Below are 22832 nucleotides of genomic sequence, written 5' to 3' on the forward strand. Positions count from 1 at the left end.
TTTAAAAACCACTAAACATGTATTTAGTTTCCATTTTATAGTTTAACCAAAGCTCATTTGTAGAGTAAGGTTTCACCAAGCTGTTCTGGAAGGGTGTTTAGCCTGAAAACCATGGCAGGTATGGCCTGGCATAGTTATGAGGGCCTGGTTGGCCTGACAAAGCTGCCTTACATGGAGGTAGACACATGAAACACTGGGGTCCCATGATCCTTTAGTTCTATCTGTATGTCCATCATAGATGGACCTACACGAGCTAGGCTTATAGCAGACTTGCTGTAGCAGTGCTTTTTGAGTTCTAAACAAATATTCCATAAATGGACCTTCAGAACCTGCCTCATGTGAAATTTTGGAATGAATGGATCTCTCACATTTTTCACTTGTTACATTTTATAAAGCTCCTGCTTCAGATGGAGGCTTTGTGTGATTGATGGTAAGGGTATTAAAGGAGTCTTAGAAGTGAGGGTTGTATCTCTAAATAGTCCTCTAGTGTGTTGAGTCATTCCTTGATGTGCTGTGAAGGCTCAGGACTGCTTGTTTGGCTGCCAACTTAGGTCAACTGCCCATTGTTCTTTTCTCTGTGCAGGATGCTTGCTGGTATTTATTCTACCCTTTTCTGGAAGCCTTCTGCTCCACCACTGGGTTTGAGATAGGATGGCACATGACCTCAGGTCATGAGCTTGCCTGTTTGTTTAGCTGACATGGAAAATATACTTTTAAAATTCAAGAGCAAGCTTGGTTCTGTGAAGAGAAATGTAGGCTAACCCATTTTCCTCCGTTGAAAAGGGAATAGTATCTCTTCTGCAGTGTATCTTTTATTTTTGTGTACATGGTATTGACAGGGAAATATGTAATTGGATTCCCTCTTAAGAGATCCCGGTAATACCATCATTACCTCATGTGGAAGAAAATTTTACTACTATTACTTTGAGAATCCTGAGAAAGCTTTCTTCTGTAGACTAGGGACATTCTGGCTAAACAGGATTGACCTCCAGATTCGTGTTTGCTTTTATTTTCAGAATAAGGCTCATGTCTAATACAAATAAAATTAAATTGAAATGAAAGGCCAGGCATATTGGTTAATATGGGAACACAAAAATATGTGGAGTAGGAGTCTCAGTGAAGCCTCTAGGATATGCCACATGTATCCCCTGACAACTCCCCACTTCCCAACCCAAATTCCTCTTGCCTGATTTAAGCTAGGTAGATAGCTTTTCTTTGTATTTGTTTTCCTTCTAACACTACGTGATGTGGGCAGTTTATAGAGGAAGCCTGTTGGAATTTGTGGAACACTGCAAAACTCATTCTTGTATTTTGAAGAAAAGACATTTTATTCAGAATCTCCTTGGGACAGTGCTGGGTGTTCTGTTCTCATTTTTGCAGAGAGCTGTGCAGTTACCTCTTCTCAGCCTTCCCCCACCTTGGGAGTGAATGTTGGGGCATTTAAGTTGGTCTCTTTGAATTCGTTCACAAGGGGAAAACATAAGCCATCCCTGTATGGAGCCCTGTAAATTGCTTACCGGATTGGATTCCTTGAAATAACCTCATGTACTTGCTTAAGAGTATGCTTTGTTGGGAAAGCAAATTTCTGTTTCAGAAAACTTAAGTGTTTTTCTTCATCAACTTCTCTACCCACCCCCAACTGAAAGAACTACCAGAAGATATTTCCAGAGTTTAGAATTTAGTCCAGATTAATGGTACAATATGGACCAAAGCAATATTTTTTAATAGGGAGAGTTCAAGTACATGAAAATGAGGGAGCTTCTTTTCCCTCTCCCTGGACTGTAACTTGATTTTCCCTCTCTCTTCTGGAGTTTCAAAGCATTTTGGAATGGGATGGTTGATGATACAAGTTGGGCAAGGACCAGTTGCTGTGGAAACCCTAGTATAAGTTTCTAGATTGTCTTGTTTTTCTTATTTTCATAGTAGGCATATCATGGCATTGATTTGTTATTTCATTGTGCACTTTCTTTGCTTCTTTTGAGGGAAGGAGAAGGTAGTAGGCAAGAAAAGAGACTTTAGAATGTGTACTCTTTGAAATTCTGAAATAAACTGTAGTCTGAGGGACCTACAGAATCATCCAGAGTGAAGGCATCCAGAGTCTCACAGAGACTCCTGCCTAGGAGGCAGTGAGTTTTAGCTATGTTGGGCAGCATAGTCTCTAGTTTTGTGGAATTTTATAGTGAACGCCATGTGCTTAAAGTCCTTGGCTTCTACCTGCCCTTGTGATGGCCGGGCAGTTTAGGAAGAGTGGAAAAAGGCAGTTGAGGGCAGAGGTGGGTGCAAAGGTCTGTGTAAAATTTGCTCACGCAGGAGAGAAGGCTACAGAAGTGTTTTTTTGGTGATAATGTTTATCTGTCTAGTTAAATCATCATTGCATGGGGAATGATATTGAAACCCTAGAATCTGCCAGAGAAGATTCTCTGGCCTTGTGCTTGTTATTCCCAAATTAAATGATTACCTGTCATTCTCTGTGAACAGCTGGAGCAAAAATTTGTTTTGCTAGGAGAAAGATCAATTCTGAATTTTCCAAAGTATTTAGAATTTTTTTTTTTTTTTGGTAGTTGTAGATGCTTTTATTTTATTTGCTTATTTTTATGTGTTTCTAAAGATCAAATCCAGCACCTCCCTCACACATGCTGGGCAAGCACTCTTGCCACTGAGCTACAGCCCCAACCCCCAAAGTATTTTTTTTTTTTTTTTTTTTTTGAGGAGGGGGAGAGAGGAAGTGGCTAATTTAAAGCAAAAGCATCTTTCCTTTATCCCTCTGGGGAAAGAAATTTATTTTTTGCTCGAAGTTAGTAGGAGTAATATAGTATAATATAATGGGGTTTAGGAAAATTTGTTGTTTAAACAAAGAAGAAATAAAAAAATCTCTAGCTTTACTGGAGACTAGGGAAGGCAGGGTAAACAGGGCTTAGATTAGCAGTTGATTAAAATGAACAGAGCAGATTGTTTCATCATTAATAGCTCCACTTATATTCTTTCTTTCTATTACTGCTTAATTCTTGTTTTTGTTTTCTGGATATGAAGAAAAACAAAAATAAAGAATTATTTTTCGCCTCAACCCAAACACAGAGATGAAAGCAGAAGTCAAATTTATTTTAATAGCCCATTACTAGGCAGAGAAAGAAACTATATTAAGGAGTCTGTTTCTTCCTACAAGGATTGCTAGGTTGTGCTTTGTAGCCAGGAATTATCAAGCTTCTGACACCAGTCCATCTGTGAGCTGCAGTGCACTGTGGCCAGCTGCCTGATGGTATAGGGCCCACATCTGCTGTGCTGATCCCACTTGAACACTGGCGCAATTCCCTCCTCACCAGCTGCAGGCCGATGAGCTGGCTGTGGTGGGCCCAGGTCAGAACAATGAAGCTGCTTTGCTGCCTTTTTTTCAGATCCTCTGCCTGGGAGAGTGTACCACGCTTAGTTGGGTATGAGCGTTGGCCATGGGGGAACGGCATGCTGCCATCCCAGCTGCTGTCTGGGTGTCTGAGGCAGGGCAGCTGCATGTGCCAAGACGTTTGAGTCAGCGTGAAAGTGACTATAGGCAGCTGGGAAATAACAGCTGTGAACAGAAAATGCCTGGTGTCCTTCTTTCTGGAGACTGTGGCAGAGAGACAGGAGATTGAGGAACAGAGCTGGGAACAGAAAAATGTAATTCTAAAATTTAAAAAAATTACCCTAATCACCCTCATTTTCAGGTGATTTCCTAATAAGAAATACACAGTATAGGAAACAGGTCAAAGAGCCCACACTGAATTAAAATAAGGTTAAAAAATAATGTACACTTGTCTGTGTATCAATAGAGATATTCTATCCGTATGTGAAAAAGTAATTCACGAGTTCTTATATACAGTCATAAGATAAAGCAAATCATGTACTCATTTTCCTAAAGGGACAGACAGCTTCTGTTCCCTGTGGACTTACCAGTATGACTTTACTTCTAGGCGGAGAACTAAAAAGTCTTATATAGCAGTTAGTGTTGGGTGTTTAGGAGACAAGTACTAACCTAGAGCACATGTAATTTCAAATAGATGAAATCAGCACAGGTGTACTATATTCAGTTTTGAGAGGAATCTCATGAACTTCTGCCAGTTTATTTAATGTTGCTGGATTTGAGGAGGACATAACTTCTGGAAAAAAAATAGTGAAGTTGGTTGTGTTAAATAATCAGGAACTAAGATGATAAGCATAGTTCTTAATTCTGAAGCACCACAAAATTAGGATTGATAGCTAATGATGTTGAATGGTTGAATGAGGTTTAGTTTAAATGAACTTTGCATGTTGGAAAGGTTTAGCAGATATAACATGTCTGCAGCTAGTTACATGCAAGAGGCTTGAAAATAATCTTATGGAATAAAGTCTTAGGGATTGGGTTGACCATGGTATTATTTGAAATAAAATTATGGTAGACTCTCTCTATCCCACCTGACACACTATCTCTCTTTCACCCTAACCTGAGAAAGAAAAGAAAAACCAAGAAAAATTTTATGTTCTTCTAAAGGATTTCTGTCATGGTCAGGCCATTTCTGGAGTGTTTTGTACAACTCTAGTACCATGATTTAACATTTTGACAAAATTGAGTGTATATTGAGGGGAAGAGACCAAAATTTTTAGAGGTTGTCTGTATAGTGGAAGGAACATGGCATGTTTAGCCTGAGACTATTTAAGAGATTATTTGTTGTTTGTTTACAAATAAAAGGAAGGAAGGTGGGTTTTATGTAACACCAGTCGATAAAAGAAGGTCCAAGGCTAAAAACTGATGGAATGTTAAGTTTAGGATAAATATTAAGAAGCATTTTATAACAATGCAGTGTAATTCCTTAAGAAGCAATGAAGGTGTTGCTAGATGTGGCAAGCTGAGACTTACTGACTGTAATGATCTGGAAAATCTGAGAAGATTTTGTGTGGTAACATCACCAGTATCTTAGAAACTTACAAGAACAAACCATTTCTTGTTCATGTCACAAACATGATGGCGACAGGTGTGCTGTGGGTCTGCAGGGCTGCAGTTGACTCCAGGTGTCTTCTTAGGATCTTGAGGAAAGAGGAGCTCCTGTTGGCTCTGAGTTGTACTTTCATGGATGAGGGGAGGAGTGCAGAAGAGTCTGTCAAAAAACATGCGATTTTATTTGTAGGTTCTGCAGAAATGAAGAAGACACCATGTTTCAGCCACCCTGTTGGTTAAGGGTGCCACACTGCCACAGAGGTAGAGAAGTGTACTCCTCCTGGATACGAGGGCATATAGCCTGTGACAGGGGTTGGGAGTTAGCACCTTAATTAGGGGGAAGGAACAGATAGTTGGAAACAATAACTCAACTTATCATAGATTTGTTGATGGTAAGAGATGAGAGTTGGTTTTGGATTGTGGATTAGGAACAGTCCTAAATACATTGAGAGGCACAACATTGTGGGCTGCTTCATGGAGCCATGACTGTTTTGTTCTCTTTTGTATCTCCCCTATGTGGAGCAGTGCCTATTAAATGAGAGTGATCTGTTGAGTATTTTGGTGTTATGTTGAGGGATAAGAAGGAAAGACCAGGAGAGGCCAAGAGATAATTTTTTTTGACATTTTTGATGTGATCTTTGGGGGTTAGGTTGGAGGGAGGCCAAGACTAGAGTGAGAAGAGTCGTAGGAGGGAAGTGGTGAAGGTCAGAAGGAAGGTTAGGTGATTGGGGCAGATTCAAGGGGTATTTAGGGGTGGTTAGATGTGGGGAGGTTTAAGGATAGTAGTTTGGGATGAATCCATTGGCAACTCAGTGGACCTTGGGTACTGGAAATATCAATGTTGAGAATACAGGAGAAAGTAGGGCACATGTAAGCTGAGTAAGAGGAAAGAAGGTGATTTAAGTTTTTTGTTTAAGAGATTGAGGTGACTGTGAGGTGTTGCAGTGAGGATGTCTAGTAAGCCATTGGAAATGTATGATTCTACCTTAAAAAAGCACATCTGAGCATTATCAGCATAGAAATGGTGGTTTTACTATAAGAATTTTCAGTGCATAAATGGTAGTTTTCTGTAAGAATGAATGAGATTGCCCAGTAAAACTGTAAACTCTGAAAAGTGCCCAGGACAGAAGCTTGGGGACACATAGTGTGTGGTAGGCAGCAAGGAGGCTGTTTGAAGGAGATTGGAGGGGAATGTTCTCTGGGTGAGAGGAGAAATAAGGTGATGGTCTGTGTAGAGGAGGGTGTTAAGCAAAGAGGGAATGTCTATCAGTCATGCTGCTGTAACAAGGCAGATAAGCAAAGGCTGAGCCACCAGTGGGACTTGAATAGAAAATGAGATAGAGATGGGGAGGACCCACTTGTCAGGACTAGACTGAAAAGTAAAAGACAGAAATAGTAGTAATGATAGTAGACACATCTCTTTCTCCTCCATAAAGGGGAGGAGCAGAGCCTGCGGAGGTTGAACTCGCCTTTCCCTCTGCTGATGAGCCACTGTCAGAGGTAGAGTTACAGATGTTGATCTTTTAGCCCAAGGATTTCTAGCCTTTTAAACACATTCCTTCTGTATTAGTTTTCTCTTGTTGTGTAACACACAACCACAAATTTCACAGCTTAAAACAATGCACATTTATTAATCTCACAGTTTCTGTGGGTCACAAGTCTAGGCATGGCTCTGCTGGGTCCTGGGCTTCAAGTCTTCTGTTATCTGAAGATTTTGCTGGGGAAGGATAGCTCTCTAGTTCACTCAGGGATCTTGGGAGTTGGAAAGATGCAATTTCTTGCAGGTTATTGGAATGAAGGCCACAGCTCTTTGTTGGCTTGGAGACTGCCCTCAGTTCCTTGGTTAATTTCATCAAAGCTAATAAGAAACTCATGTGGCAAGATAGAAGTCATTGCCCTGAGTAACCTTACCACAGGAGTAGCATCACCTCTGCCACATGCTGTTGATAGAAGTGAGTCTCATGTCCCCCTGCAGTCCCCTCAGGAAAGGGAATTACCTAGAATGTATGAATGCCAGTGAAGACAATCTTAGAAGCAGCCTTCCTCCAAGTAGAACTCCATAGTACATCTCATAATCTTGACTTTGAAAAATGCCTTTAAGCAAATTGAGGTCCTTGGAAGAAGGTCCATTCACTGCCAGAAGAGATGTGAACTGAATTTTGAAGTGTTAGCTCCAGAATTTCCATAGGTTAAAGGGGACTATAAATAAGGTAACAATATGATTAGAAATGGAGTGTTTGACAAAAATATCTTGTTTGGAGTAGCTTGGGCAGTAGTGTCAGAGCCTCAGGCTACTTCTCTGATGAATACAGAGATTTTGCCCAGTAGATTGAGAAACTAGGATTAAGCTAATCATTCTTACCAGAGGAAGTAGTAGGAGCTGAGATATAGGAATTTGACAAAGCATGGTGTATTTTGTGGAGAAGGTTAGCAGTTTCATGAGACTGAATCTTAAGATGTGTTAGGTCAGGAGGGGAGAATGAAGCCATAAGGGTAGGTGCCATTTCAAAGGAAATGGAGGACTTTTTTTTTTTTTTAATTCTTTTTAGTTATACATGACTGTAGACTGTATTTTGACATATTATACATACATGGCGTGTAACTTCCCAGGAAATAGAGGACTTTTAATCAGGAGAATTAGGATTAGATTTGTCCTTCAAGTAAAGGTATCTCAGGCTGCCAGGGTGGGATGACAGAAAGATAGATATGTTTTTGTCATTTAGAACTGCCTCATTTGCTGTTGGCAGGAGACAAAACCCCATATAGGAATCAGTACTGCCAACTTCCAAGTAACATTATAGGCCAGTTCCCTCCTGTCATATCTTTCTACTGCTGGGGCTCAATAATTCTGTGGGCCAGGTGAGTGGCAACGCCACCTCTTACAAAGTAGCTTATGACAGAGAATTTTAAATGTAAAAACCAGTGATTTTTTTTTTAAAAAGACATCTTTTCTTAATGTGGGTTGGCATACTGGCTATCAAGAAGAAATGATTTTTTATTTGCCCCATCCTTCTCTAAAAAGCAGTTTTAAACAATCTTTTTAGTAGCTGATTTTCAAGAGGGGAAAAAATGTAAGCATTTGTGACCAATTATGATACTGGGAATAAAGTATACAGATCAGTATCATATAACATGCCCTGGAAGCTTATGATTGTGTGTGTTTGTGTGAGGTATGGTGTAGGTGTTACCTCTGTTCTTGGCTACCCACCACTTTGATGAAGCTGACATTTGTGGGATCTACAATGTGAGACTCAGCAAGGGACACTGCACTCTATTTAAAATGGGGAGTCATTTAGGTTGAGCAGAAACTGGAATCTCATTTCTGGGAAGGGTGGTAAAACAAATCAAGAATTGGAAAAAACATGAAACCATATTAGTTACCCAGTTATCTAACTTTCTAGATTTGGACTGTGGTAGATTTGCCTGTTCTGGATGTGGTGGTACATGAATATAATAGCAACTCTAGAGGCTGAGGCAGGAGAATTGCAAATTAGAGGTCAGCCTCTGCAAATAGAGACTGGGATGTAGCTCAGTGGTAAAGTATTCCTGGGTTCAACCCCCAGTCCCCCCTGTGTTCCCTCTGCCCCCCACCCCCCAAAAAAAACAAACTTGTTTGAGAAAATGGCAAAATGGCAGTGAATATACCACAAAGAGCAAGGTTCCTTCTTGCCTCCTGGGCTGGCTTGTGTATTTATTTATTTATCATAATCATCATTATTAAAGCTGTGTGGCAGTGGTTTATTTGATTTTCTTTTTTTAAACGTGAACAGTTTTTGACAGATGGATTGGAATAGGGCATAGTTGGAAGAAGGACCTTGAACTATCTGCTTACATGGCCTTGTGTCCTGGAGATCACTCCAGCTGTGATTTGGTGTGGCTTCTAGGAGTAAAATAAATTCTTCACAGAGTCACAGAAGTGGTAGTGGGACCAAACTCGAGTAAACTGAGAGAGAAAAAGTCCTGCCTGAGTCTAGCCAGCAGGAAGGAATTTCAAGCCCAGCATCATGTTTTCATGCCTCTTACATTAGTCAGTGTTATTAATACTAGCTTTTATAATCCACCAACATCAAGGCTTAGGGTTAATACAGTATGAGTTCATTTTTTTTGCTTAAGCAAAGTCCCATGTAGTTTAGGTGGCTCTCCATCTTGTGGCTGCCTTCTCCATGGTCACTTCAGCATGAGAAGAGAGATGGAAGAGACACACTTAACTGCGTTACTTTGGAAGTGAGTCAGTCACATCTTACATTTCATTGATTTGAATCAGTGCCATGGCTCTAGCTTATCACAGGGTTGACTAGGAAATGTAGGGAGGCACCTAGAATCCTAGTCTTTGCTATACCCGCTGCACTGTTTTGACCTCTCATAACAACTTTCCTGTTAAGGAACTGTGATAGAAGAGGTGTCAGAGCCTTTCAGGGAATAAGACAATGAGCTGATCCCAGAGGTGGCTTAGAATATGGATTCTACCACTTACTATGTGATCGTGGGCAAATGATTTAACTTCTCTGCCTTGATTTTTTCATTGGTAAAATGTGGTCACTAATGGGATTGTTGAAAATATAAAATTGTGTCTGTAGTTTTCTCTAATGGTGGCGGGGGAAAAATTAATTATGGCCAATTTCAGTTAAAATGTTTTGAGCATGTTTTTCTCCATTTTATGAAGGGAAAAGTTAAAGTCAGTTTGTGTAAACACTGGATGCTTTGTATGAACTTTTTGGTTGTGTTGGTCTAATTTATTGGTGTTTGTCTTTAGTGACTTCTCAGGTTTTTGAGGGAATCAAAACTGCATCTTTTAACTGTGTTAATTTATTTTTAACTCACATGCTCAGTAATAATGAAGACGCCACCTATCAGAGCTGACTCTCCTTTGCTCCAGAGAATTGTAAGATATTTCACTGCATGTTTTAAGAACCTCTTATCATGTTTCTGGGTTGACAAAACTAAGAAAATGAAGAAGTACTAGGAATAGTTTCTCTCTCCAGTAGTCTGTTCTGTTTGCTCATCCAAAAAGCCTCCAGCAAGATGTTGTGTGATACTCAGCTAATACCATTTTCAGTCAGTCTGAAAAACCTCTGCACTCATGGCTATACCTGTGGCCTTTTGGAGTGTATCTCTTTTAGGGGAAATCATCAGTAAAGCTCCAGGCTGAGGTTGTTAAGTGTAAAATGGGATTTGTGCTGCAAGTAGAAATCAAATCACTTAGCTTCCATTTTAGTGAAGAGCTAGGAGTTGATGCTAAATGCTCTATTTTATATCAGAGCTTTTGAACACTAATGACCCAGAGCACAAAAATAGGAAACTTTCCTTTGTGGCCAAGAGTCATAGTTTATGAACATGGTCTATGTATACCCAGTGTGTACTTGTATGAGGGATGCCAGCTAGGAAGTTTTGCTCACTGATCTTTCCAAGGAAGGTTACTGTGCTAGAGAACATTCTCTAAAAGTGAGAAACTAGAGAGGACAAGACAAAAGAAGAGAAATTGTTTAACCAGTATCATATATCAAATACTGAGAGCCCCTGGGCTTGCCAGCAGAGTTTAGATATAACTCTTTAACTATAAGGTATTTACCATACATTCAGGGCTAGTATGGCAATATTCCTACATAAAAATGATAACAAATGGAATAAGTGATAACTGAGACTGTGCCATTGGAGCTTAGAGAATAGAGAGCTCCAGGTGTGTATGGAGGCAGTGGAGGGTAGAGACAGTAGTTCTGAGTATGGTTCTGGAATCTGAATGCCTGGTTCCAGCCTGATCTCATTGCTTGTTCATGATAGGAAACAGACTTTCTTTCACTGTGGTCAGTGTCATTTTCTATAAAATTGGGATTAATAATAATACTAATATTAATAGAATTATACTAGAATTGGGATAATAATAATGCTAGTAATAATGCACTTGAGAATTAATGTATGTAAAGTATAATGTTTTGACATGCTGTGAGTACTCAGTTGTATTATCACTTATTTTGAGAATTCTTGAAGAAAAGATAATAAAAAGTAGGTTGAATCTTGCTCTAAAATTATTAAAATGTTTAGGGGCTGTGGCTGTGGCTTGGCGGTAGTACACTTGCCTGCCATGTGTAAGGCACTGGGTTTGATTCTCAACACCACATATAAATCAATAAAATAAAGGTCTATCAATAACTAAAAAAAAGTATTAAAATGCTTAGAAATGATGGTTTAGAGAGAACACTAATCACTTTGGAACACTAACAGAATGGTTCAGAATGGATCCAAGGTAGAAGGAGAATTGGGGCAGTAAGGCTGACTGGGAACTTGCTGGATTAATTAATACAGGTGTGATTCAGGATATTTACCAGATGGTAGCAATGGGAGCGCAGAAGAAGGGGTGGATTTAATCAGACATTTTTCTTTTTATGAAATGTGAATGTTTTTAAGGTAAATTGTAAATTTGAGGAAATGATTAAATAGATAATTTGGACATTACCCAAAACTAAACTCCCATTTTAGTTTTATCCTTAGTCATATAGATTGGTATTGATTTATATCTTGCTTTTTGTTCATATACATGTAAACATATATATGTGGGTGTGTATATACTTTCAGAGCATTGATAAAACATTGTGACTGTCCTTACTTTGCTGAAATTAGAAAGTAGGTTGACAGACTACTCATTGATAAATTTTTCTTATTAAAAGAAATATGGCTTTGGTGTTTTCTATAGCACAGTTCAAAATAAAATCATGCTTTTATGGCCCCACAGATGGTTTGTTGCTTATCTAATTTTGTTTCTCTCTATGTGAATAGTCTTAGTGATTCCTGTTAGTAAATTTTTTATTGTTCTTAATTTGTGTCCTGTGGGTATGTTTGCTTGATTTTACCCTGTGACTCTTTTCTTCGATAAATACACTAGTGGAGACATCATCATACAAAGATTGAACATTTCAAATCTGAAAATCCAAAATTGAAATGCTCCAAAATCTGAGCAAGAAGTGCATTTTGGGTTTTGGATTTTTCATATCAGGGACACCATCAACCAGGAAAGTCTATACAAATATTCCACAATAAAAAAAAAAAAAAACCCAACAACCTGAACCGTGAAATACTTCAGGTCCTAACTATTTTGGTCAAGGATACTCAACCTGAAGTTTTAACTTAAATTACTTCATTTCCTAAAGAAATCTGCATCATGCTGCATCTTTTGTTTGCATGTAAGAATATGCAGAAATGCTGAATGATTCATATATTGCTATATGACAAGAAGAATGTAGAGTTTTGGTGTTGTGTGCCTTAGTAAGTAGTGGAGACAGGGTTGTGGAATCTGACCCCAGTGGCCTTCATGGAGATAGCTCTAGAAACTAGTCTTTTTGGATATTCTTTTTTTCCCAAAGGGTTCCCATTTGCTTCCTGTGAAGGTGTGAAACTGCTGTGGTATTTTTATGCCCCTGAGTTGACTCCAGTAGCTTTTCAGAAACTTTACAACTACTACTCCTGCAAATCTTCAATTTGAGGTGCAGAAATAGATGGAACTATCTGGAGTGTGTTATGAATGACGTAAAACATACCTGATGGGGATTCTGGTGAGTGGAATATGGGCTCCAAGATCATTTCTCCATGCTCTGATGGTCAATTCATGGGGAAAAACGTCACCTTCTTTAGAAACTCATTTGAAAATAAAAAGCTTCACCTAAAAAATAGTGTAGTAAACTTTAAATTGTTTAATAGACTTTTAAACTGCAAAAACAAATGCTTTCTTTTGGCAGTTTTGCCTGTCAAACCTAAGCTGAATGTGAGTAGATATCAATTGTTAACTGTTAATTCTGAGTCTAAATGGAGATAGTCTGAATTCTAATTTAAAAATCTTATTTGAACTCTGGTTGACTGAGGTGAAAAATGTGTCATTATTTACTAAATGTGTCATTATTTACTAAATAAGAATCATAACCTGTATCATTTTCAGCCAAATTTGAGTGAGTCATGACCACATATAAATTTGCATATTTTCATTTATTTCTTAATATCACAGCCAGCTTAATTGATAGGCTGTCATCTGAAGTCAGGCTTTGTTTCCTCCTGCCAGTGCTGCTCTGTTTTGAGGCTGGTCCTTAGGTTCAGGATGAGGATCTGACTGAGGACAGGGAACACAGCACACTTCTCGGGTGCCATTCTTGAGTTCCATTCCTAAGGCAAAGTGTAAAAGGATAGAAATTTCTGTGGGATGGCATCCCTGATTTCATGGATCTCTTACTTCCTCTTCTCCAGAAGTTACCGTCTCCATACTGTAGGATGGGTCAAAGGCACCATTAATCTTTAACAAAACATGGATGTTTTACACTTCTCTCTAATTGCAGAGAATCCCAACTCTTTCATTGCTTAACTTGATGCAGTCTTACTGCACCAGTGCCTTCCTGGTGCCACTTTCTGTGTTGCTCTAGAACCTCTGATATAAAGCTTGCTGATCTGCCTTATCTCTAGTTTTAGGCCAAGTCATTTTCTTTTTGATATTTAGAGGAGTTACATGTTTTTTAATCAGGGGCTCAGTTTAGTAACCTTTGTTATATATATTTTTTTCAAAGCCACCATGGTAATCCTTAGTTATCCAATATAATCCTACCTAGACTCCACTAACTTGGAGTCTGTAATAAACTATTTTCCTGAGCTGAGCCACTTATCCTCATTGGAGATGCCATTTCTTACCTCTCTCATTCTATTTGTTTTTCATTACATTTTTGTTTTCTGTCCTTGTGCAAATAATCAGGCCCTTTTGGTCCTAATCAGGTCATTCTGCATTTCTTCAGATGATTTTCTTTTCTTTTTTTATAATGGGGGTTGAAGCCAGAGGTGCTTTATTATTATTATTTAGTTTTTTGTTCTAGTGGCCCTTTTACCACAAATAAAGTTTAAGTAACTGCCCTAGGTATCAAGTTGCAAAGTGGGGGAGCCAGAATTTAAACTGAAAAAACCTGGCTCCAGAATCTGTTCTCTTAGACATGGTACTATATTTCTTATTAGTTTGTGGTTCTTCTCTCAGGAATCTTCCTTCCCTCTGGCCCAGTTGCTGCCAGGATGAGTTAGCCCTTCATATGATATTTAGCTACAATTTTACATAAGCAATTGTGGTTTGTTGGCCAGTTGGTCCTCCCTTTCTCTCTTTCATTGGACCCAGAGGTGCTTTGCCACTTAGCTACATCCCCTAGTTTTTAAATTTTTAAAAAATGTTGATACAAGGTCTTGCTAAATGACCGAAGAGGTCCCAGAGCTTATGGCCCTCCTGCCTCAGCCTCTTGAGTCATTGGGATTAAAGTTTGTGCTACCACACACAATGTGGTGTTTTGAAAAAAGAAATATTGGGCTTAGATTAGATGTTGGGTTTTGGCTCCAGCACATGATTAATTGTGTTATCTTGAACACATAGTCTCTCTGACCCCAGTTTTCTTGTTTTATGATATGGCCTAAATCATAAGCATTTGGTAGGATTAAATTGGAGCAATTTAGCACATAAAGACAATCAGATAATGACAGCTATTATAATTTTAAAACTTGAGAATTGTTACTAACTTTAAAAATATATTACTGTATGTTTATGATTAGTCAGTTCTGGTTTATAATTGATGGGGTCTATAAGATAGAGAGTTCTTGTAATCATTCAGTTAGGGAACAAGTAAGGATTTAATTTACTTTTCTAAAATTAATTTATTTTTATTTAAGAACTAAATGACAGGCGTGAGCTTTGCCATTTTAAGAGAAAATACTTTTGGGACTGTGGATATAGCTCAGAGGTAGATGTGTACTTGCTTGAAGTCTTTGGATTCTTTTGCCAGCAAAAGGAGGGAGAAAGGAAAGGAAGGAAGGAGAAAAGGACAATACTTTTAACATCTAGTAAAGTGTTAATCTATTTTTTTGCATTTTGTTTTCCTGTTTATTTTCTGCCTAAAAACATAAGGACTTGGATTTGATCCCTTGCCCCTCAAACAAACAAACCAAAAACATTGACACATTTTGTTGTCTAGCTAGAATAATGATACTCATAAAACTTTTCTTTAAAAGTACATTAAAATAGTATTTGTTTTATTTAATTGTAATAAGTCTTTGAAATTGACTTCAAATTTTGTACTAAATCCAGCCACATGACTAATGTGTTATCTTGAACCACATTTACTGCCTTAAAGGGAATGAAAAAAAAATCACAGGATTTGTGAGTATGTTTTATATAATGTATGTTTATATGCTGAACACTCTACCTCCTTTAGTCTCCTAAAATAACTGATCACTTGGGTGGTGTTTAGTCTGTGTGATGTTTTCCTTTAAATTCAGCTCAGATTTCTGTAGTCTTCTTTCATTTATATAGCGATTTTCTACTGAAAGAAGCTTTTAGATATGTGCATTGAAGGTGTTGTTGGTTATAAGAGAGCGGGTTGTTTTTGTACATTGTAAATTAACATTAAGGAACCCCACAACCCCCATCCTGGAGTTTGTTGAATGGTGGCAAATGTCAGCAAATATCTCAGTTTAGTTTCAATGACTGAATCCTTTTGGAGAATCTTATAAAGAAACCTTTTGTTAAAGAAGAACTTTGGTCTGCCTTAATTCCTGGGTTACTGGCTCTAACAAAATTAGGTAAATGATTAAAAACAACAGAACTCTTTTCGTGGACACAGGCCTCTGATAATTCTCATCCCCCCCACCCCGAATTCCAGTAAGGCTTCAGTTAACTCACTTATTCTTCATCTGATAGAAATCATAGAGTAGAACATCAGCATTAGAATCCTTTAGAAAGCATCTGAGATGACTCTCAATGAGTAAATGAGAAAATTTAGGCTGGGAGAAGATAATTCTCATGCCAGTAATAAGGTGACCAGGCAGAAAGAAAGAACCTGGCTATATAATCATACTGCTTGAGCTTTGGTTGTATTTTGGCCCAGCTGCTTGAATGTGACAGGAACTTGGTTGGGTAAATTGTTTAAATTCCCAGAGTATCCTTTCCTTATCTTCCGGAAGGGGTTAGTAATAATACCTATTCCTTCAGAGTAGGTGTGAGGATTGAATGCGTTAATATATGAAGAGCATTAGGAACAGCATCCAGCCCATCATAAGTTTTCAAGTGTTACTTGTATAAAAATGGAAATAAATAGTGACCTCATTTCCACAGTGCCTCATGGCTTATAGAGTGTGTTTTCTCACTTGTCTAATTCAGTGCTCAAAAATCATTTCAGAGAGGTATACATTATTGTTTGCTCAGGGTCACCCAGGTCTCAAGTGGCATGACCAAAACCCAGTCTTGTAAATTTTTTTTTTTTTTTTTTTGAGATAGGCTCTCACTATTTATTTGTCTAACCAGTCTTGAACTCCTAGATGCAAGTGATCCTCCTGCCTAAGTCTCCTGAGTAACTGGAACTACAGGCATGAGCCACTTGGAACTCTTGTTCAAGAGTTCATGTGAGAATCAAGGTGTTATGTCCTTAAGTGTACCTGAGCAAGTACATAAAGGTTCCAGATTTCATGCTTTAAAAATGGTGTATTGCATATGTTTAAACAATCCTAGAGCCTTTACTGAGAACCTGTTTGCTTTCAGGTACAATTTTAGAGAAATATCTAATCCACATTGTCCTCCAGCCATACCAGCTTGGGAAATAGAAGCAAAAAATTTAAGTTAGAGCTTTGGTTATAAAAACAAACAAAACAGAACCATGGTTCACATCACTAATAACTTCCTCCCACTCCAGTGAACTGCCTGCAACTTCCATTTGTCTCTGAAGAATCCCTTATGCTGTGTGCTTTGATCCCAGGAGTGGCTGTGAAAAATTTCTTTTGCACCATGAACATGTGCACTCATGTCTGCTGGATGTTCAGGGAGACACATTTGTTCCTTTACTATGTAAGTTGCCAATCTGATGTAGGAGCTGCCACTCTCCAAAGAGGCTTTGACATTGTAGTTTCCACACATTTAATGATAGCTCATTCATTTGACTGAATTTTTGTTACTTATATTCCTGTTTTGATCAGAAACTTTGGATAGATCTGATGGTGATTGCATTGGTATTATAGTAGATTAGAAAAAATTAGGTCTCCTAAATAGGTAACATCCTGATTAGAAGGCAGCTGTTTAAGTTTATTCATGCTTTTTGACCTAGGAATTTCCACTTCAAGGAATTTATCCCAGAAATACTTGTACATATTTGTAAAAATATAGGAATTTCATCAAAACATTGTTTATAATAACTCTTTAATAGGAGATTGGTTACATTATTGTATAATCACTGGGGTGTTATGTATGGCTTAAAATGAATGAAAAATGCTAATATGAAAAGGTACCCAAAGTAAGCTTTACTGATCCAGTGCTTATTTATGATATACCTGGCAAGAAGGCAGTGGCAGTATACTGGGGAGAAAATGAATGATGGGGTTTGAAAAAATTCATAGTTAAGAGTTCAGAGCATTCCTGGGTAGAGGGAATATAAATGTTACAATGGAGGACTTTTTCTCCTTTATAACTTTTTAATTTCTGTATTGTATAAATGTTTAAATAGTTATATCAATTGCTTTTGCAGTCTATTTTTGCATTCTAAAAGCTAAAAATTATTGTCCCCATCAGTGACTCAGCCAGTTTCCTCAGTCACTAGCCCTACGCTGGTTCTCCTCTGAGGAACCATGTTGGTGTTGCTGTGAGGTTGTAGGAGGGCCCTGCAACTTTTTTCTGGCCCTTGGGGAAGACTTCTTAGCCTTGTTGTTGGCCTGTAGCACCAAGGAGCAAAACAGTCTTCTGCCACCTGGCCCTTGTTCATATAAAACCCTGACTCTTCCTCCCCTGATATGCCAACACACACTTGCCTGTTCTCATATACTTACACCCAAACCTGCATAAAAAAATCAGCTGTTAAGCCACAGCATGATCTGTTCCAGGGCATGCTAGATGGAATCAATTTTGACAGTAAAACATAGTTGATACCTGGAGAGACAGAGGCTTTAAAATGTTGGAATGAAGCATTGTGTGGTTGGACATGGTGGCCTCAGTATATCTTTCATAGCAGTGGCCAAGTGTTGTGCCCTGCCAGAGGCCAATTCCAGTTGTACTTCTTAACTCTGGCTGTCTGTGAATTCCCCAGAGTGGCTTTACAAACTACTGTGCCTGAGTTCATTCCAGTCCTGTTGGTGCTAAAGCTTTTGGGGTGGCATGCAAGTTGCAGTGTATTTTAAAATTTCCCATGTGAGTGGAATGTTCAGCCAGGTCGAGTGCTGGCTGTGCCCTTACCAGGTTGTGATCTTGGGCAAGTTATGTATCCCTTCATATGGAAACCATCAGTTTCCTCGTTTAAAAATGGGTATCATAAGTCAGGTGTGGCGCACACCTGTAATCCCAATGGCTTTGGAGGCTGAGGCAAGAGGATCCCAAGTTCAAAGCCAGCCTCAGCAATTTAGTGAGGACCTGAGCAACTTAGTGAGACCCTGTTGCAAAATAAAAAACAAAAAGGCTGAGAATGTGGCTCATTGGTTAAGCACCTCTGGGTTCAATTCCTGGTTATCTCCACCCCACCCCCTGTCAAAAAAAAAGTATCATAGTAGAATTTTTGTAAAATCCTGACTCAACAATGAATTGAAATAACATAGATAAAGCCTTTAGTATTATGCTAGGCACATGAATGCCCCATAAATGTTAGTGAATGTGTGTATATAAGTGTAATATTTTAGGCTACATACACATTTATATTACATATAGATAGAAGAGAAACATGATCCAGAGAGTTGTATTAGTCCACAAGGAAGTTGAAATTAACCTGTAAAATTTACCAAAAAATAAGGTACCGCATCAGTAGGAGCCTGCCAAAGATCTTGTTAAGATAGGCAGCCTTCAAGCCTCAGATTATCTTCTCCATTGAGATTTAAGGAAGAAGAGCAAACCAAGTGTTGAACAGTTGCCATCCGTTGAGAAGGAACCTAGACCCAAAGCTGTATCTTGGACTGTAGCCCACTTCTGTGCCTGGCAGCAGCTCTTAGTGGGAGCCTCTTAGCCAGTACATGATGATGAAGATAAAGAGAAGTGAATGTGTTTCAGAATTAGGTGGTAATATTGGTTTGAGGATATGCTGAATAGCTGTATAAGGGAGTCATGTTCTGGTTTGTACAGTTGGATGGTGGTTCCATGTACTTGGGTAAACAGTGGAGAAGATGTCAAGTTGGGTGGACAGGCATATATATGATTACTTTTTGTCTTTGGGACATCCAAATGGACATGAACAATAAACACTTGGTTAGATTGGTTCTTGAGCATAGAAGATAGGTCTGGGATGGAGGCATAATTCTGAGTCTTCTCCTAGATAGGCAACCCGGCCAAAGGAGAGGGATAAGAATTAGCCAGGAAGGGGTCTATGGGAAGGGGTCTATGGGCATGTGACTTTGGCCTCTTTCATATTTAGTGGCAGGGCAGAGTAGGACTGAGTTTGAAGAAGACTGAGAAGAGGGTCTAGACAGGCAGTATTCAATTCTGGAGATAGAGTCATAGGAGTACAAGGTGAGTAGATACATGATGCTAGCAAGTCAGGAGGAGAATTCAGCAAAGTCCTTTGCACTTGGCCACAGGATAGTTAGTGGCAAACATGGTAGGCATGTTTTGGCAGCATGATAAGAAAGTTGAGTGGGTTAAGGAGGGTGTAGGAGTCAAGAAAAATGAAGACGGCATCTGTAGAGACTTTTTTAAGATCTTTGGGAAAGAGATTGTTAGATGGGGTTAGGGTGGAGGTATTGGATCAAAGGAAAGTCTCTCCTCCTCATTTTAAAAGCAAGAGACTAGAACACATTGAATATGGGCGAGGAGATGTTAAAGTGCCAGTGCAAGACACTGTTGAACTTTCTGTTAGACATAATGACCACACATCTGCAATCCTAGCAACTTGGGAGGCTGAAGCAGGAGGATATCAAGAAAGGTCAGATGGGCAACTTAGCAAGATCCTGTCTTAAAATAAAGACTAAAAAAAAGGTGGAGGTACTGTGTTTTTTGATTCTAGTACCTTGGTGGAAGAGACTTTTATCTCCTTCACTACTTATATCAAAACATACTAACAGAAGATAATTACATAGGATTTTGCCCCCCTTCAACTAAATTAGAATTTTGTAAAAATTTAATGTCATGATGATTTCTTTGCCAAGAAAGCTAATTGTTTCTATGTTAAAAGAACATCATTGAATTTTTTTAAAATTTCTACAACAAAATAAAACAAAACCTAGAGGCATGCTTTTTTTCAGGAAGTACTTTTTAATATTACCATCCACATAGCATTTAGGAAACTTCAGTGTTAAATGTGCTTAAAGTTAATTATCTTTTGGGAGAAGTATCTGTACTCCAGCTACTCAGGAGGCTAAGGCATGATGATCACTTGAGCCCAGGAATTGGAGACCATCTTGAGTAACATAGCAAAATCATGTCTCCCCACTCCCCACAAAAAGTTCTTTCATATAAGCACAACTTTGTGTTAATAATAAGAATGGGAGAAAATACTGCAAACATTGATGAAATGGAGGTTTGGGGGATCATTTTCTTTTTTCTGCATTATTCAATATTCTCCAGTGAGCATATGATACTGGTAAAATTAAGAAAATAGGCAGTAGAAGTCAGTATATAAAATATTATATGTTGTATATATTGTTTATTTAAGGTGCACTTGTCAAGCAGAAACGAACTTTATTTTTAGAATACACACGCCTGCACCACACAAGCTCTTCAGGAATTCCCTCAGAGCCCAACTGCCACCACCGGCTATTCTGGCCAGCCTCTCAAACCCCAATCCTCCCGCTCTTGAGGCCGATTGGCTGGGCCACATGGGCAGAGCCAAAAGAGTCCCCCAATGAGCTGCTCCGTGGTCTGAAAGGGCGGGGAAACAGCCCAATGAGCATCACCGCAGAGGAGCCAATCAGCTGTCAGCTGGAAGTTTGCTGGGGCCACGGTGAGCCAATCAGCTGGAAGTTTGCTGGGGCCCCTTCGGCTGTGGCTCTCAACATCTCCCCCTCTCTGTTTAAACAACAAGCATGTGGCTTAGGGACCCTGCCTGCCTTAGGTTGTCCAATACTACATATAGTCCTTACCTGTTATCGGATGAGCTGACCTCAAGGCGTCAGCCTCCTGTCTTAGGTTGGTACCACTGCAATTGGATCTTACCTGTCATTGACTACCAGTCCAGCATACAGCCACACCTGTGGATAGGCCTTTATACCAGTGTGGGGGGGTGAGGTTCTTTGCCTCACCTCTGTTGGCCCCCAAATTTTAGCTGAACGACCATCACAAGCAGAAGGAGGAGGATACACCAAGCCAATTGACGGCTCCTTTTGGAAAAATTGTACCACCAATGACACCATCAACAAAAATACCCCGGCACTACCACAAGTCACTGCACCAACAGATAGTTCATAATGCATAAGTGATACATAGACCAGGCAAGTTCTGCAAGCAGCTCAGTGATAGCTATTGCAGAAGCTGTAGTTTGGTTTTATCTTTGTCTTCACTGGCACTGGGATGAAGATAGGAATTCTGGCAGTAAGGGCTAAAGAAAAAATTATGTAACATTCCAGCAGGCACTAAAAGAAAACAATTTTCTGAACAATTTACATTATCCTGAACAGAATTATTAAATATAATGAAAAGGAAAGGTGAAAGTAAACAGATCTGTTAACCTCCTTTTTTGTTCACATATTAAAACAATCCTCAACAGCTGTTTACCCAATTTAAATTAAACCATTTAAATCACGTGAATAAAAAAAATATTTGGATCCATTTTTTCATGAGCACTCGTCATATATGATATATGGACATACGTACATGCAAACATACAACACAAAACACAAGTGTGCACACATAATATAATACATACAACACATAATAGTAAAGGCCTTATAACTTTTTACAGGTGAAATCTCCATTGCAATGTTTAGAAACTCTATAGTCATAAAATAGAACTGATCAGCAAAACATTAACCTAGGTCTGTATGAGCTCAAAAAACAAAATAGAACTTCATGATGTGGGAAAGGGCAATAATAAAATAGATATTGAAAAAAGCATCCTGGTTCTGTTGCAGATGTAAGGATAGCCAAACCGGAGTTCTGGATATCAGCTGTTATGGATTTGAGCCAAATCATCTTCTTATTGGTCTGTAGAAATCGCTTTAGTTAATCTCTCTGGAATCCAAATCGGCTGCTGTTCTCCCTGTGGAAACACACAAACAGACCCCCGACTCCAGACAATTATTGGGTCAGGACCTTTCCATTGTCCTGTTAGAATATCCTTCCAAAGTACCTTGGGTTTATGTACATTTTGGACACATATGCCTTTCCACAGCAGTAAGCTCTGATGAATCCAAATTTAAAAAGTTTAGAGTAAAAAGGGTTATTTTAAGTATCTTTGGGGAATATATACCCCTTCCCAATTCCCTCTTTTTGCTTTAATAAGTACATCTTAATAGTTTGATGAGCTCTTTCAACTATGCCTTGTCCCTGTGGATTGTATGGGATTCCTGTTATATGAGTAATGCCAAATGATGAGCAAAATTGTTTAAAAGAGGTAGAAGTATAACCAGGGGCATTATCTGTTTTTAACTGTTTTGGAACGCCCACAGTGGCAAAATTTTGTAAGCAATGAGCTATAATATTTTTAGTTTTTTCTCCGGCATGAAGGGAGCCCATCAAAAATCCGGAAGAAGTATCAACTGTAAAATGCAAATATTTTAATTTTCCAAATTCTGGCAAGTGTGTGATGTCCATCTGCCAAATATGGTTAGGTATCAGTCCTCTCGGTTGACTCCAAGATTAACTTGTGGTAAAACGGTCACACAATTTTGACATTGTTTAATTATTTGTCTAGCGTGTTCTTTAGTTATTTTAAAACGCTTTTGTAAAGTATTAGTATTGACATGGAACTTTTTATGAAAATTTGTAGCTTCT

The 22832-nt window shown here is 38.8% G+C and overlaps 1 protein-coding gene across 3 annotated transcripts in view; it reads left to right on the forward strand.

The window, feature by feature from the left end:
• The window catches only part of CCNY (cyclin Y), a gene marked incomplete at its 5' end in the record, with an annotated part of 201458 nt that overhangs the window by 62072 nt on the left and 116554 nt on the right, over positions 1 to 22832 (forward strand). The window contains one exon of one of the 3 annotated variants that reach the window (XM_081300136.1): positions 9061 to 9169. The exons of the other annotated variants lie outside the window; for them this stretch is intronic. Of the gene's footprint in view, positions 1 to 9060; positions 9170 to 22832 lie in introns of those variants that run through there. 3 annotated transcript variants of the gene reach the window in all.

This window comes from Spermophilus citellus (assembly GCF_964194105.1).
Source record: "Spermophilus citellus genome assembly, chromosome: 6".
Lineage (NCBI taxonomy): Eukaryota > Metazoa > Chordata > Mammalia > Rodentia > Sciuridae > Spermophilus > Spermophilus citellus.